Source organism: Mustela putorius, unplaced genomic scaffold (assembly GCF_011764305.1).
Source record: "Mustela putorius furo isolate JIRA1106 unplaced genomic scaffold, ASM1176430v1.1 tig00001114_pilon_pilon_pilon, whole genome shotgun sequence".
NCBI lineage: Eukaryota > Metazoa > Chordata > Mammalia > Carnivora > Mustelidae > Mustela > Mustela putorius.
In genome coordinates this window covers 614860-633283 of record NW_025421575.1, presented here as the reverse complement: position 1 = coordinate 633283, position 18424 = coordinate 614860, and the positions used below count along the sequence as shown (strand labels likewise).

Here is an 18424-nt window from a genome sequence, read left to right as displayed (position 1 = left end):
TAGTGCTGAATGGGAAAAATCTACAGCCACGAGCATTCTTTCTAGCAAGATTATCATACACAATAGGAGACACAGTTTCCTAGATAAACAAAAACTAAAGGAGTTCATTACCAATGAACTAGCCCTATTGAGAAAATACTAACTGGGACTCCTTGATGGAAGGAAAGATGAAAAAGGACAGTACAAAGTAAGAAATACAAAAGCAGTAAAAATGAGTATTTTTGTAAAAAAAAAAAAAAAATCAGTCAAGGAACTAACCAACAAAAAGGGATATGAAAATAATTAAAACATCCCTAAAACATGGGGAGGAGAGGAGTAAAGAATTGCTTCATATTTAAATGACCATAAAGTTAATATAGACTGCTATTTGCAGAAGAGGTTATATACAAGCCTACTGATAATGATATATCTAAAACCACTAATATATAGGCAAAGAACAAAGAAAAAGACACCCAAATATATCACTAAAGAAAATCATGAAAGAAAAAAAAGCATCAGAGAAAATCTTTAGAAACAACCAAAGAACAAGTAATAAAATGGCAATAAATATTTATCAATAATTACTTTGAATGTAAATGGATTAAAGGCTTCATTCAAAAGACACAGGATAACAGAATGGATAAAAAAAAACAAAACCCATCTATATGCTGCCTACAAGACTCATTTTAGACCTAAAGACACCTGCAGATTGAAAGTGAGAGGATGGAGAAGCCTCTTTCAAGCAGACATCAAAGAAAACCAGAGTCTAATACTTATATTGGACAAAACAGACTTTTAAAAAAGACTTTAACAAGAGACAAAGCAGAACACTATATTATCATAAAGGAGAAAATATAACAATAAAATACAACAATTGTAAATATTTATGCACCCAACATAGGAGTACCCATATATATAACAGTTAATAACAAACATAAAGGAAATAATTTCTAAAACCATGATGATAGTGGGGGACTTTAACACCTCACTTACATCAATGGACAGATCATCTAAACAACATCAAGGAAACAATGGCTTTGAATGACACACAGGAGCAGAAAGATTTAACAGATCTAGGCAGCAGCTCTTTTTGTCCATGGATCCTGTCCCCATGCTTTAATAAAATCACCTTTGTGCACTAAAAAAAACAAAAAAACAAAAACAGATATATTCAGGACATTCCACCCTCATCAGCAGAATACACATTCTTTTCAAGTACACATGGAACATTTTCCAGAACAGATCACATATTAATTAGCACATTAAAAAAACCCTCAACAAGTTCAAGAAGATCAAAATCATACCATGCATATTTTCTGACCACAATGCTATGAAATAGAAATCAACCACAAGAAAAAAATCTGGAAAGACCACAATACATGGAGGTTAAATAACATTATTAAACAATGAATGGGTCAACCAGGAAATCAAAGAAGAAATTAAAAAAAAAATACATGAAAACAAATTAAAATAAAAACATAATAATCCAAAACCTGTGGGATGAGGCAGGGGTTATAAGAAGGAAGATTACAGCAATACAGGCCTACCAAAAGAAGCAAAAAAAAAAAAAAAAAAAAAAAAAAAAATCAAGCGACCTAACCTTGCACTTAAAGGAACTAGATAAAGAACAAAACTAAAACCAGCAGATGGAAGGAAATAATAAAGATAAGGACAGAAATAAATGATAGAGATTAAAAAAAAAAAAAACACAACAGAACAGATCAATGAAACCAGGTCCTGATTCTTTGTAAAAAAAGAAAACCAATAAAATCGATAAAGCTTTAGCCAGAATTATCAAGGAAAAAAGAGAAAGACTCAAATAAAATCACAAATGAGAGAAAAGAAATCACAACTAAAACTAAAGAAATGCAATCACAAGAGAATATTATGAAACACTGTATGTCAACAAACTGGACAGCCCAGAAGAGACGGATAAATTCCTAGAAACATATAAACTACCAAAACTGAAACAGGAAGAAACAGAAAATTTCAACAGACCATTAGATAATCAGCAAAGAAACTGATCTATAATCTAAAAACTCCCATCAAACTAAAGTCCAGGATCAGTTTCACAACCAAACTCTACAAAACATTTAAGGAAGAGTTAATACCTATTCTTCTCAAACTATTCCAAAAAATGCAAACGGGAGGAAAACTTCCAAAATCATCTTATGAGGCAAGCATTACCTAGATACCAAAACCAGATAAAGACACCACAAAAAAAGTACAGGTCACAATCTCAGGGTCATGGGATTGAGCCCCATGTCAGGCTCCATGGAGCCTGGAGCATGGAGTCTGCTTGGGATTCTCTCTCTCCCTCTTTTCCTCCCTGGCCCCTCTCCCCTCCCCCGCACACTCCCCTTCTCTTGCTCTCAAATAAATAAATGAATAAACCTTCCAAAAAAAAAACCCCACAAAAGTACAGGCCCATATCCCCGATAAACATGGATACAAAAATCCTCAACAAAATACTAGCAAACTAAATTCAACAATACATTTTAAAAATTATTTTTAGATTTTATTTATTTGACACAGAGAGAGAGAGTGCACAAGCAGGTAGAACAGCAGAGGGGCAGGGAAAAGCAGATTCTCTGCTAAACGGGGACCTTGATTGATGCAGAACTCGATCCCAAGATGCTGGGATAATGACCTAAGCTGAAGGCAGATGCTTCCAACTGAGCCACCCAGGCACCCATCAACAATACATTTAAAAAGAAAAAAAAAAAATTATTCACCAAGAGTGACTGGGATTTATTCCTGGGTTACAAGGGTGGTTTATATCCACAAATTAGTCAATGTGAAAGATACATCACTAAATGAAAGAGTAAGAATCATATGACGTTTTCAATAGATACAGAAAAAGCATCTGACAAACCACTACATCCATTCATGATAAAAACCCTCAGCAAAGCTGGTTTAGAAACCTATCTCAACAAGATAAGAGCCACCTACAAGGGGGAAAAAACAGCTAATATCATCCTTAAATGTCAGGAATAAGACAAGGATATCCATTCTCGCCACTTTTATTCAACATAGTACTAGAAGTCTTAGCCACAGAAATTAGACAACAAAAAGAAATAAAAGAAATCCAAATCAGGGAGAAAGAAATAAAACCTTCACTATTTGCAGATAACATGATATAGACGATATACAGAAAACCTAAAAGACTCCACCAAAAACCTGCTAGAACGGATCAACAAATTCAGTAAGGTTGCAGGATACAACATCAATGTACAGGAATCTGTTGCATTTCTATACACCAATAATGAAGCAACAAAGAGAAATCAAGGCATCAATTCCATTTACAACTGTACCAAAAATCATAAGATACTTACAAATAAACCTAACCAGAGGTGAAAGAGCTATACTATGAAAACAATAATTAAAAACACTGAAGAAACTGAAGATGATACAAAGAAATGGAAAAACATCCCGAGCTCATGGATTAGAAAAACAAATATTATTAAAATGCCTATACTACCCAAAGCAATTTACGCATTTAATGCAATTCCTATCAAAATACCAGCAGCATGTTTCACAAAGCTAGAACAACTCTAAGATTTGTATGGAACCACAGAAGACCCCAAATAGCCAAAGCAATCTTAAAAAAGAAAAACAAAGCTGGAGGCATCACAATTCCAGACTTCTAGTTAAATTACAAATGTGTCGTGATCAAAACAGTATGGTACTGGCACAAAGACACAGAGATTAACAGAACAGAAAATCCAGAGATAAACCCACAATTATATCATCAATTAATCTTTGCCAAAGCAGGAAAGACTAACCAATGGGAAAGACGGCCTTTTCAACAAATGATATTGGGAAAACTGGAGAGCTACATGCAAAAGAATGAGACTAGACCATTTACTTACACCACTTACTTACACCACATACAGAAGTAAATTCAAAATGGATTAAAGACCTAAATGTGAGATCTGCCACCATAAAAGTCCTAGAAGCAAACATAGGCAGTAACTTCTTTAACACATCGGTTGTACCAGTATCTTTTTAGAGAAGTCTCCTGAGGCAAGGGAAAACCAAAGGAAAAATAAGCTATTAGGACAACACTGAAATAAAAAGCTCTGAACAGTGAAGGAAATAATCAACAGAACTAAAAGGCAACCTACAGAATGGGAGAAGATATTTGCAAATAACATACCTGATAAAGGCTTAATATCCGAAATATATAAAGATATATACAATATATATACAAAATACAATATATATACAATATACAACTCAACAACCAAAAAACAATCAAATTTTATAAAAGGCAGACAATGGGGTGTTTGGGTGGTTCAGTCAGTTTAGCATCTGCCTTCGGCTCAGGTTATGATCCCAGGGTCTTGGGATCAAGCCCCACACCAGGCTCCTGCTTTGCGGGGAGCCTACTTCTCCCTCTCAATCTGCTTGCCACTCCCCCTACTTGTGCTTGCTCTTTCTGTCAAATAAATAAATCAAATCTTAAAACAAACAAATAAATAAATAGGCAGAAGACATTAACTGGTATTTTTCCAAAGACCTACAAATGGCTAACAGACAGATGAAAAGATGCTCATCATCTCTTATCATTAAAGAAATGCAAAAGTACAATGAGATGCCATGTGACACCTGTCAGAATGGCTAAAATCAACCACAGAACAACAGGTATCCGTGAAGATGTGGAGGAAAATGAACACTCATGCACTGTGGGAATGCCAACTGGTGCAGCTGCTCTGGAAAACAGTATGTAGGTTCCTCAAAAAGTTAAAAACAGAACTGCCTTATGATCCAGTGATTGTACTACTGGGTATTTACCCCCAAGAATTCAAAAACACTAATTCAAAGGGCTACATGCACCTCTACTGTTATAGCAGCTTTACTCACAACAGCCAAAATATGGAAACAGTCCAAGTGTCCATCTTTTGATGAATGGATAAAGATAAGGTGGTATATACATACAATGGAGTATTATTCAGCCATAAAAGGATGAAATCTTGCCATTTCAACAACATGGATGGGGCTAGAGGGTATAATGCTATGTGAAATCAGTCAGAGGAGGACAAAAACCGTATCATTTCACTCACTCACTCAAACCATACCACTTCACTCAGAATTTAAGAAACAAAGCAAGCAAAGGGAAAAATAAGAGAAACAAATCAAGAAACAGATTCTTAATTATAGAGAACAAACTGATGGTTACCCGAGAGGAGGTGGGTGGGGGGACAGGTTAAATAGGTGATGGGGATCAAGGACTACACTTGTGATAAACACATGGGAATGCGACATATGGGAAACATTGAATCAGTATACTGAACACCTGAAACTAATACAACATTGTATGTTAACTGGAATTAAAATGAAAACTTAAATACTTCAGTATCTACTATCTTATATAATATGCCTTCCAGCAAAATTATAATGTATATAAAAACAAAGGGACAAAAAAATAGTGAAGAAAATGCAATCTTTTTTTTTTTTAAACATTTTATTTATTTATTTATTTGACAGACAGAGATCACAAGTAGATGGAGAGGCAGGCAGAGAGAGGTAAAGCAGGCTCCCTGCTGAGCAGAGAGCCCAATGCAAGGCTTGATCCCAGGAGCCTGGGATCATGACCTGAGCTGAAAGCAGAGGCTTTAACCCACTGAGCCACCCAGGAGCCCCAAGAAAACGCAATCTTCAAAACCAGATTGAGATATGAGATATAGAAACTAACGGTAAATTTAAAATAACTAGGATACGTTAAAAACATAGACAACAGGCCACATCACATAGGAAATTATATAAAAAAGAATCAAATGAAAATGGTAGAAATTAAAAACACATTGACAGAAATGAGTATGCCTGCTTTTAAGTACACTCAACAAAAATGAAGAATCGGGGAACTTCAACATAGGTCAACAGTAATTACCCAGTCTAAGATGCAAGCAGAAAGCAGAGCGGGAAAAATCATTCAGAACAGAACTATGGAGGCAGTAAGATCAGTGGTTACCATTGGGGGCTGAGGAGGAATAAATAGGTCAAAGACAGGATTTTCAAGGCAGAGACTGTATGATACGTCAGTGATGGATAAATATCGTAATACATTTGTCCAACCTGTGAGCCCTAATGACCTTAGATGATGATGTGTAAATAATGAAGGTTGTAACAGTTGGAACAAATGTACCACTCTGGTGGAGGAAGTAGATAATGGGAGAGGTGATGCATGTGTGTGTGGGGGGGGAATATATAGAAAACTTCTCTATCTTCCTCTCAATTTAAAACTGCCCTAAAAATAGTTAAAAAAAAAGTTGTCCATACTTGTTTAAGAAATAAAATTTATCAATAAGCATTAGTATTGTGCCTTCAGTGCTCTTTCTAAAACTGTAGGTTTTCCTATGTTTTCTTCTAGATGTCATATAATTTCTCTGTGACTCATTTTAATTAATATTTGTATAATGAATGAAGTATGTGCTCACACTTTCTTTTGGCATGTGGCCCTCCAATTGTTTCAGCAGCTTTTGTTAAAGAGATTATCCTTTCAACATTGAATGGTCTTTGCATCTGTGTTGAAAATAATTAACTAGATTTCTGTAGATCTGTCTCTCTTTCACTATCATTGTCTTCCTCCTTTCACCAATACCAAATACTACTGATTACCATCTTTATCATGAGTCTATAAATAGTGTGTCCTTTCAAAATTTTTGAGACAGACAGGGAGAGTGAGAGGGAGTGGCAGACCCCCTGCTGAACACAGAGCCTAATATGGGTCTCGATCCCAGGTCCCTGAGATCATGCCCTGAACAGAAGTCAGAGGCTTAACAGACTGAGCCACCTTGTTATTTTTTAGAACTGTTTCTTTGCATTTTCATATAAATTTTAGAATTAGCTAGCAATATCTACGAAAAGACCTTGCTGAGATTTTGACTGAGACAAACTAGTGAATATACAGATGAAATTCAGAATATCTGATATCTTACCAAATCTTCTGAATCAGGGATGTTGTATTAATCCCTTTATCTAAAACTTCTTTGATTTATTTTACTAACATTTTGTTGCTTTCAGTAAAAATTATAAAAGCAACAACAGAAAAAAAGGCACAAATGACCCGAAGAATCTTTACTGGTGATTTCTTATGAGAAACAATGAGGACCAGAGGCTTAGTTGTACAAAAAGTAGTAGTAGTAGTAGTGGTAGTAGTAGTACAAAAAGTGCTAAAAGAAAAAAGGCGGGGGGGGGGGCAAGCAAGAAGCTTATATCCAAGAAACTATCTTTCAATAATGAGAAAAAATTAAGACTGACAAAAAAGGACTAAGAGGGGGGTGCCTGGGTGGCTCAGTGGGTTAAAGCCTCTGCCTTCAGCTCTGGTTGTGATCCCAGGGTCCTGGAATGGAGCCCCACATCTGGCTCTCTGCTCAGCAGGGAGCCAGCTTTCCTTCCTCCCTCTCTGCCTCCCTCTCTGCCTCCCTGTGATCTCTGTCTGTCAAATAAATAAATAAAATCTTAAAAAAAAAAAAAAAATAGGGACGCCTGGGTGGCTCAGTTGGTTGGACGACTGCCTTCGGCTCAGGTCATGATACTGGAATCCCAGGATCGAGTCCCGCATCGGGCTCTCAGCTCCACGGGGAGTCTGCTTCTCTCTCTGACCTTCTCCTCACTCATGCTCTGTCTCACTTTCTAAAAAAAAAAAAAGAAAAAAAATAATAATAATAAATAAATAAATAAATAAATAAAAAATAAAAGGACTAAGAGAATTCAGTTAGTTGACACTGCCTTCGAAGAAAAAACCAAAGTTTTCAATTCAATTGAATTAAAGTCAAATTCCTATGAAGAAATAAAAAAGAAGCCCATATGAAGAAATAAACAGGCTCTGAAAAGCTAATTACACAGATAAACGTAAATGACAGAATATAATCTTTACTCCTTTTTTCTAAAATAATTTGAGAAAAAAATAATTTAAGAGAACTGCATAAAAGATACAAGTATAATGTACATTATAATCTCTTGAGCAACAATTTTAAAATGAATTAAAAAATACACTAGAAATGAGTGTTTCCTATTGCTATACATTCCAGCCAGCAACTGGAATTTTCAAGCTTTAAAAAATTTTAATCATTCTAATATGGGTGTGGGGATTTCTCTTTTTTTTTTTTTTAAGATTTTATTTATTTGACAGACAAAGATCACAAATAGGCAGAGAGACAAGTGGGGGGTGGGGGGGGAGGCTCCCTGCAGAGCAGAGAGCCCAATGCGGGGCTCCCAGGACCCTGGGATCATGACCTGAGCTGAAGGCAGAGGCTTTAACCCACTGTGCCACCCAGGCACCTGCAATTTCTCTTTTTTTTTTTAACTGAATTCCTCCAACTGCAAATGAGCATCTTTTTATTTGCTCATTGGCCATTTCTGTATCTTCTTTGATGAGGTGTATGTTCAGATCTTTGCCCAATTTCTAATTGGGTTGTTTTCTTATTAATGAATTTAAAGAGTTCTTTGTATATTCAAGTCCTTTATCAGATATGGGTTTTGCAAAATTTTTTTCTAGCCTGTGGTTTGTCTTTTCATTCACTTGACACTGCTTTTTTTCAGAGCAAACATTTTTAATTTTAATAAAGTCCTGCTTACCAATTTCTTCTTTCATGAATTACACTTTTGATGTTGGATCTAAAACTGATCATCTAACCCAAGTTCACATATTCTTTTGTATTTGTTTTTAGAAGTCTTACAGTTTTCCATTTTGTATTTAAGGTCTAAGATCCATTTTGAGCGAATTTTTATTAAAAGTGTAATGTCTCTAGGTAAGTTCACTTTTTAAACTGTGAACATACAATTGGTTCCAACACTTTGAAAAGACCACCCTTTCACCACTGAGCACTCTGTCTGCCTTTGTCAAAGATGAGTTTACAATATTTGCATTAAGTCTCAGTTCTCTATTCTATTGATCTATATTCTGCCCTATCTTCGTAACTATACTTTTATAGTAAGTCTTGAAACAAATGGTGTGAGTCCTTCAACTCTTATGCTTCTTCCATACTACATTATTTGTACAATGTTTGCCTTTCCATATAAAGCTCAGAATCAGTGTCACAAATGACGCCAAAGACATTAATAGGAAAATGAAGAAATACTACAAACAACTATATGCTCTCTCTGGGTCGAGATTGAGCACTGACTCAGCTCCTTGCTCAGTACAGAGTCTGCTTCAGATTTCTTCTCCCTCTCCTGCTCTGTCCCTCCCACTCATGCCCACTCACTCGCTCAAATAAATAAATCTTTAAAAAAACAGCAACAACAACAACAAAAAACCCTCCAGACACTCAATAGACTGGGAAGTGCTTAACCTACTAAAAGGCATCTATGAAAGACCTCTAGCTAACAAAGACTGGAAAGAAGGAAAGTATGCCATCCCATTCCACACTGTATTGGAAGGCCTGCCAGTTCAATAAGCAAAGAAAAACTACCGTAAGGCACACATGTTAGAAAGGAAAAAGTTAATCTGCAGGAAACATTACTATCCATCCAAAAAATCTCAAATAACCTACCCAAAAAAACCCCCCCAAAACCCTCTTAGAATGAAAAAGTGAGTTTAGCAAGGTAGCAGAATATAAGGTCAATAGACAAGTCAATCATATTCCTATATACGCCTATAATTGGAATTCAAAGTGAAAAAAATAAAAATAATAAAATTTATAATATCATCCCCCAAAATAAAGTTATTATGTATAAATCTAACAAAATAGATGCAAGAACAGTATGTGGAAACAAAATATTAATAAAATATATCAAAACAAACCCAGAAAAATAGGGAGAAATATTATGCCCATGAATTGGAAAACTTAGTAAAATATCAATCTATCAATCTCCCCAATTAATCTATAGATTCAATGCCATCCCAATCAAAATCTCAGCAACCTCTTTTTACAGATTTTTTTAAAAAGGTATTTTTGTAGATAAAAGGAACATTAATGTGGAAAGAGACCTTCTCTGACACACAGCACAAAGGAAAAACTTAACCTGAAGCTGAAATAGTCATTTAGGAAAATGCCAAACAACTCTGCTCCCTAAGTGAGGGTGTCACACTGAGAAAAGCAGTCATTTCCCCTCCTCTCAGCTCTGGAGCAGCAGTGCAGAGGCTTTGACAAGGGGCAGAGACAAGCTGTAACAGAGAGCTCAGAAGGTATCCCCAAGGGAATACATTGGGAATATATTTGGAATACACTGGGGGAGGGGGGGGGCAAAAAAAAAAAATCAATCCTAAGAATACTCCCAAGAACAGAAATTTTGCTGGTAAGCAGTTGAATGGAGACTGGTAAACATGAGAGCAACAAGCTAAAAAACACCAGTTAGAAGTTTACCAGAGAGAACCAGAGAAAGAGTGAGGTAACAGCATCCCTCTTGTGGTCTGTATATACACTATCAGACCACAATGGAATTAAATCAGAAATCAGTAACAGAAACATAAATGGAAAACCCCCAAATACTTGCAGATTAAATAACACAATCCTAACAATCTGTCAAAACACACACAAGGAGGGGTGCCTGGGTGGCTCAGTGGGTTAAAGCCTCCACCTTCAGCTCAGGTCATGATCCCAGGGTCCTGGGATAGAGACATCTGGCTCTCTGCTCAGCAGGGAAGCTGCTTCCCTTCCCCTCTCTCTGCCTGCCTCTCTGCCTACTTGGGATCTCTGTCTGTCAAATAAATAAAAAATCTTTAAACACACACACACACACACACATACACACACGGAGAAACAGACAATCTTATTAGGCCAGTATCTATTAAAGAAATGGAATCAATAATTAACCTTCCAAAACAGAAAGCATCACACCCAAATGGGTTCACTGGTGAATTCTACCAAACATTTTTTTTTTAAAGATTTTATTTATTTATTTGACAGAGAGAAATCACAAGTAGTCGGAGAGGCAGGCAGAGAGAGAGAGAGGAGGAAGCAGGCTCCCTGCTGAGCAGAGAGCCCGATGCGGGACTCGATCCCAGGACCCTGAGATCATGACCTGAGCCGAAGGCAGTGGCTTAACCCACTGAGCCACCCAGGCGCCCCTCTACCAAACATTTAATAAAATATAATACCCAATCTCTAAAGTCTCTTTCAGAAAATAGAAGCAGAGGAAATACTTCATTCTATGAGGCCAACACTACCCTAACAGTGAAATGAAGAACATTACCAGAAAAAAATACAGCATATCAACATTTCTCATTAATAAAGATGCACAAATACCCAACAAACTAGCGAACTGAATCCAAAAATATAATTATACACCATGACAAGCTGTATGTCTCAAGTATGCAAGCCTAATTCAACATTAGAAAATCAATGTGGGACGCCTAGGTGGCTCAGTTGGTTGGACGACTGCCTTCGGCTCAGGTCATGATCCCGGAGTCCCGAGATCGAGTCCTGCATCGGGCTCCCAGCTCCACGGGGAGTCTGCTTCTCTCTCTGACCGTCTCCTCACTCATGCTCTGTCTCACTGTCTCTCTCTCAAATAAATAAATAAAATTTTTAAAAACAGAAAAAAAGAAAATCAATGTAAACCATCACATTAATAACTAAAGAAGAAAAATCAAAAAGATAGTATCAATAGATGCAGAAAAATCATTTGATAAACCCCCACACCCATTCATGATTAAAAATGCTCAGCAAATTTGGAATGTAGAACTTCCTCAACTTAATAATGAGCTTCTACAAAATAAATACAGTTAACATCATACTTAATGGTGAGAAACTGGAAGAATTCCCACAAAATTCAAGAAGGTAAGGATGTCTATCTCTCACTACTCCTTTTTTAATTGCACTAGAAGTCCTAACTAATGCAAAAAGACAAGACAAGAAAAGGAATACAGACTGGGAAGAAAGAAATATGACTGTCTTTGTTCACTGATGATATGGTAGTCTATGTAAAAAAATCCTACTAAAGAACCGACTAAAAAAACCAAATTGGAGCTAAGAAGCAATTACACCAAAGCTGCAAGATACAAAGTTAATATACAAAATCAACAGCTTTCCTAGAGACCAGAAATAAGTGGAATTTGAAGTTAAAAACACAATACTGGTTACACTCATATCACCCAAAATTAAATACTTATGTGTAAATCTAACAAAACATATACAAGATCTATATGGGGAGGGGCACCTGGGTGGCTCAGTGGGTTAAAGCTTCTGCCTTCGGCTCAGGTCGTGATTTCAGGGTCCTGGGATCGAGCCCCGCATTGGGCTCTCCACTCGGCGGGGAGCCTGCTTCCCCCTCTCTCTCTGCCTGCCTCTCTGCCTACTTGTGATCTCTCTCTGTCAAGTAAATAAATAAAATCGGGAAAAAAAAAAAAAGATCTATATGGGGAAAACTGCAACACCCAGATGACAGACATCAAAGAACTGAAAAATGGAAACATATTACAGATAGATAAGAAGACTAAATACTAATCTTCATCGACTCATGATGAGGTTATATCCCCCCAAAAAACTCATCATAAGTTGAAAATATAAGTATACAATGTGTTTAATACATCTAACCTACTGAACATTATTGCTTAGCCTAGCCTAACTTAAACATGCTCAGAACAATTATACTAGCCTATATTTGGGCAAAGTCATCTAATACAAAGCCCATGTAAAGTGCTGAATATATCTCATGTAATTTACTGAATAATGTTCAGAAAGTGAAAAAAACCAAAATGGCTGTATGGGTACAGACTGGTTTTAAATGTATTGGTTGTTTATCCTTATCATCTCATGGCTAGAAGATCACTGCCACTGCCCAGTATCACGAGAATATCATACTAGATATTGCTAGCCCAGAAAAAGATCAAAGTTTAAAATTTGACGTACAGTTTCTACTAAATGTGTATCAACTTTCTACTACCATAAAGTTGGAAAATCTAAGTTGAACCATTGTAAATTGGGGACCATCTGTATTGTCAAGATGTCAATTCTTCCCAATTTGTTTCAACATACTCAATGTAATCCCAGTCAAAATCCCAGCAAATTATTCTACATATTATCAACAAACTGATTCTAGAGTTTATATGGAGAAGTGAAAGATCCAGCATAACTAATGCAATACTGAAGAATAACAATGTTGTAGGACTGACACTGTCTGACTTCAAGACCTGCTGTAAAGCTACAGTAATCAAGACACTGATACTGCAGAAGGAATAGACAAATAGATGAACAGAACAGAAAGCCTAAGCCCAGAAAGAGACTCACACAGACACAGTCAACTGATCTCTGACAAAACAGCAAAGGTCATTCAGTAGAAAACAGTGTCACCCATAAGTGGTGACTGAATAACTGGATATCCACATGTGAAATTAACTCAAAATGGGTCACAGACCTAAATATAAAATGCAAAACTATGAAACTCCTAGAAAGAAACACAGAAAAATCTAGATGAATTTGGATATGGTGAAGACTTTCTAGATATACCAAGATCTATGAAAAAAAATTTTAATAAGCTGGACTTCATTAAAATTCAAAACTAACGCTCTGCAAAAGATGAAAAAAAAAGGGCACAGACTAAAATATTTGTAAAAGTCATTATCTGATAAAAGACTATTATCCAAGGGCACCTGGGCAGCTCAATCCGTTGAGCGCCTGCCTTTAGCTCAGGTCACTATCTCAGGGTCCTGGGACTGAGTCCCATGTCGGGCTCTCTGCTCAGCAGGCAGTCTGCTTCTCCCTCTCATTATCCCTCTGTGCCCTTCCTCCGCAAATAAATAAATAAAATCTAAAAAGACTTTAACAAGGAGATACCACTATATACCTATTACAATGATCAAAATCTGGAACTCTAAGAACAACAAATACTAAAGAGGTTGTGAAGCAAAAGGAATGATATAGCCACTTTGTAAGACAGTTTGTTAGCTTCTTTTTTTTTTTTTTTAAAGATTTTATTTGTTGATTTGACAGACAGAGATCACAAGCAGACAGAGAGGCAGGCAGAGAGAGAGAGGGAAGCAGGCTCCCTGTTGAGCAGAGAGCCCGAAGGCAGCGGTTTAACCCACTGAGCCACCCAGGCGCCCAGTTTGTTAGCTTCTTAAAAGATTAAACATACTCTTATAATACAATTCAAAAATCACACTTCTTGGTATTTACCTAAAGGAGCGGAACACTTACATCCACACAAAATGTATGTGATAATGTATGTGATTCCAAGTACCTGATATTCTGGAAAAGACAAACTCATTAAGACTGTAAAAAGATCTGTGGTTGCCTGAGGCTAAGGGAGAGAGAAGCACAAACTGGCAGAGCACAGGGGATGTTTAGGGCAGTGATGGGAAAACCAAGAAACTAGAAGAGCCAGAACAGTTTTGGGGGAAAAAACTACAACTGGAGCACTCACAATACCTGTTTTCAAAACTTATGCAGTATTAGCAAAATGGCAGACAAAGAGATCAGTGGAACAAAACAGTGTGTCTAGAAATAGACCCACACGTATATGGTCAATTAATTTGTGGCACTGATTGATGTAAAACGAGTGCAAGGGAAAAAACAAAAAACTGTCAACAAACAGTACTGGAATTACCAGAGAATGAGGAGAAAGGGCTAACTATAAAGGAGCATGAGAAAAATTTTTTAGGTTATGAAACAATTTTATATCTTGACTACAGTGATAGTTATACACTGAAGCCCTTTGTGAAAACTCAGAAGTATAAAACTAAGGAGAGTGAATTTTATATTATTTAAATTACACTTCAGTAAACTTAAATATTTAAAAGCTAGATACTGCATAGGGAGAAAGTAAAAATCGTAATATAAATACATTAAGGTAATAGAAAGGACCAGCAGTTGAGTATGTATATAATATAGCTGAATTCAGGGTGGGAGTAAGAAAGGTATGTGTATGAAGGAGAGTTAAATATTATCCAGGGTGGGCAGTCAATAGATAATGGCTAAAACGAAAAATTTTTTTAAAAAGTTAATTAGCGTATTATTTAGATACAATAGAAAAACTGAAATTTCAGCATGATTTGGTTTGCTCTGAGAATGGAAAAGTAAGGGATGAGGGAAATCAGACAACTGTGTTTTATTTAAACAACCTTATAAAGCTATATAACTCTACCATATGGTAGATCTTTTATTTTTAAGTTTAAATCAAAAGAAGTACATCTACATCTTGAGCATGTGCCATGAGTTCTCTGGTAACATTAAACTATTGTTTAGTTAACCTATAAACTGCATTTTACATAAAGTTTAGAATCACTTCAAGGAAGCACAAGATGGGAATGTGGAGACTTCCAAAATGAAGGAACAGCTTATTCTCTACTTCCAAATATTACTTAAACAAACAACTAAGTAGCTACCTAGTGTAAAACTGCAACTCAATCCCTGGACTCTTTGAGGCTGGGTATTCACCACAGGAGTAATTCTGGAGTTCCATTCCCTACCAGTTAGGAAGACTGAAACTATTCCATTACAAAAACCTGGTATGTAGTATGACAAAGGTAGGCCCTGATCACCTATGCTTTCACCAAACTGGAGCATTCCTCGAACCTCCTATTCTCAGTCTATATGACTAGCCTTCATTCCTATTAGGAGTCTTGCTCTGTATCTCGATCTTTTTTTTTTTTTAAAGGATTTTTAAGATTTTATTTATTTATTTGACAGAGAGAGACACAGCGAGAGAGGGAACACAAGCAGAAGGAATGGGAGAGGGGGAAGCAGGATCCCCACAGAGCAGGGAGTCCAATGTGGAGCTTGATCCCAGGACCCCAGGATCATGACCTAAGCTGAAGGCAGATAGATGTTTAAAGACTGAGCTACCCAGGTACCACCCCCCCACCCCCGCCTCAATCTTTTGTTTTGGGTCCTGGACCAATCTAAACCAACCATCAGGGAACGACAATCGGTCTGCCTGACTAACATAACTACCTAGAAGTATCTGCTGATATGCTCTACCTACCAATTTGGATCCCATCTCCCTGAACATCGAGCCAGATCAGACATATATCTGCCATGTTCCCTACCCTCAAACATGAACTTCAGACCAGTGGTTTTAAAGCTTTTAGAAGAGTTTATACTCTTAAGACTACTGAGAAAACAAAGAGCTTTAGTTGATTTATTTACAAGTAAACTAAAAAGCCTTTTAAATACTTAAAATACCTATTTAATAATGAATTTAATGATTAACTTAATCAATTAACTTAAATGGTTAATGTTACTTATAATTCTAACCCTAACTCTAATATATCACATACATAACAAATTTTACATAATGAATTTTTGTGCAAAATGACTGTACTTTCAAAACCAAATAACCCTAGCAATGAATAGCATTGTCTTACATATATTTATGTATGTTTGCAATTCTCAGTAATGCTTGGTTTAATAGAAGACAGCTGGAACCTCATATCAGCTTCTCCATTTGAGCTATTATGAAATGTTTTGCTTGGGTGGAAATAGATGAAGAAAGTCCTACTGACATGAAGTTGAAAAATAAATATATTAATATCTTTCCAGATAATTATGAATATTCTCCAATGGTACTATACCAAAATTCAACAAGTGATAGTTTCTCAAAGATCAGCTAAAACGTAGGAATCTATGACTTATATTTTGTTATTTTAAAATTCACTGGTCTTGCCCTTTCAATGAATATTTAACCCATGCATGATTGTGGAACACCCTACAAGGGTCATTTGGAAAATATTGGTTTACTGAGTCATGCAGATCCTCAAAATGTTGCACATTTCATTAGATGTTATTTTAAAAATCATATTCATTAAAATATCTCATGTAGCGGCACCTGGGTGGCTCAGTGGGTTAAGCCTCTGCCTTCCGCTCAGGTCACGATGCCAGGGGTCTTGGGATCAAGCCCCACATTGGGCTCTCTGAATAGTGGGGAGCCTGCTTCCCCTCTCTCTCTGCCTGTCTCTCTGCCTACTTGTGATCTCTGTCAAATAAGTAAAATCTTTTTTAAATCTCATGTTGGGCGCTTGGGTGGCTCAGTGGGTTGAGCCTCTGCCTTCGGCTTGGGTCGTGATCTCAGGGTCCTGGGATCAAGTCCCGCATTGGTTTCTCTGCTCAGTGGGGAACCTGGTTCCTCCTCTCTCTCTGCCTGCCTCTCTGCCTACTTGTGATCTCTGTCAAATAAATAAATAAAATCTTTTAAAATATAAATAAATAAATAAATCTCATGTTATCACAAAAATCTTAACTGTAAGTAAGCATTGGTGAAACTATAAAGCTCATACAGATGGACATAAGTTCACGAAAATTCTAAAATTTTGTTTGAAATCCAAAATTTTAAATGGGCAACAAATACTATCAATTGTTTTCCTTGAAAGGAGAAGCTCACTTATTTACTTAAAAAATATATATATACTTAAAAGTCAAATATAAAAACCCATAGTTTCTCTAACAGTTATTCTACTAAGTAAACTGTTTTAAGTGAAAAAATTGAATAGCAGTTTTCTATGATGCTACAGATGATTTTCCAAGGCAATCACCATAACTCAGTATGCAGAAGTGATTCATGCTTACTGTCCTTTTTAATCACACAATATTAAGACATGTACTCATGGGTCTATATTTAATATAATTTAGTAACATTTTTGCTCAAAAACATTATTTTTAAATATTGACCATTTTTTCAAGTTTTTAGTACAAGTGCATGGTGAAGAATACAATGACCACTGGTACAATTTGGTACCTCTGTTCTCAGGCAGAAGCAGATTTATTTTCCACTGCTTTAACACCATCAGTGCAGATATCAACACAGTAAAAGTAAAGTAACAACTTAGTACTATCCTGAAAATATCTTCCACTCTGCAGTTCCCTCGAAAAGTCCAAACACTGAAAATTGTATTATACTGTTGGCCACCACCTCGGATGTTATGTTCCCCTAGATGTGCCAATTCCTCTATTATGGCTTACTGCCCTTTCCCAACAGTACTACTGACATCTACACCAGTCTAAGCAATGACAATTTCACTATTATTTCATCTGTTTTGTAGAAAACAAGAGATTAAAAAAAAAACACTATGCTTCATTTCCAAATCAATAAGGCTTTCTCACTCCTCCCAGGAACCACTAAAGCTGTGTCTTCTGATGTAAACTTTTTTTTAACTTTAGAAGAGAATCCTAAAATGTGTAACATACTTTTCTGACTAACAAAACTGAAGATGTAACTATAACTTAACCTTTTCTAGACGCCCTCTACATTAAACTGTCCCAAACTATTTTATATATATTTGCCTCCTTACCTGCAGTCAGGCTATGAGCTGCACTTATAGGAACAATCAATTATTCATGCTATCACTCCTCTCCTACTTTCAAAATCTGTCATGGACCTGGAAACCAGATTTATTAGAATTATATATCAAGGTTCCAGGTGAGATTCACTGAAATGAATTCAATATGAGCTCTAGTGCAGACACTGCTGTACCTCTTTTACTCAAAATGCTTTTTATTCTACTTTTGAGCTGTGTTCAAAACACATTAACTGGCTAAACAGCTGAGTTTCAGACATTAAG

General features: G+C 36.3%; 1 long non-coding RNA gene across 1 annotated transcript in view; it reads right to left on the bottom strand.

Moving 5' to 3' along the window:
- Nucleotides 1-18424, bottom strand: part of LOC101684050 — a 77711-nt gene that overhangs the window by 27645 nt on the left and 31642 nt on the right. The gene's annotated exons all lie outside the window — the stretch shown is intronic.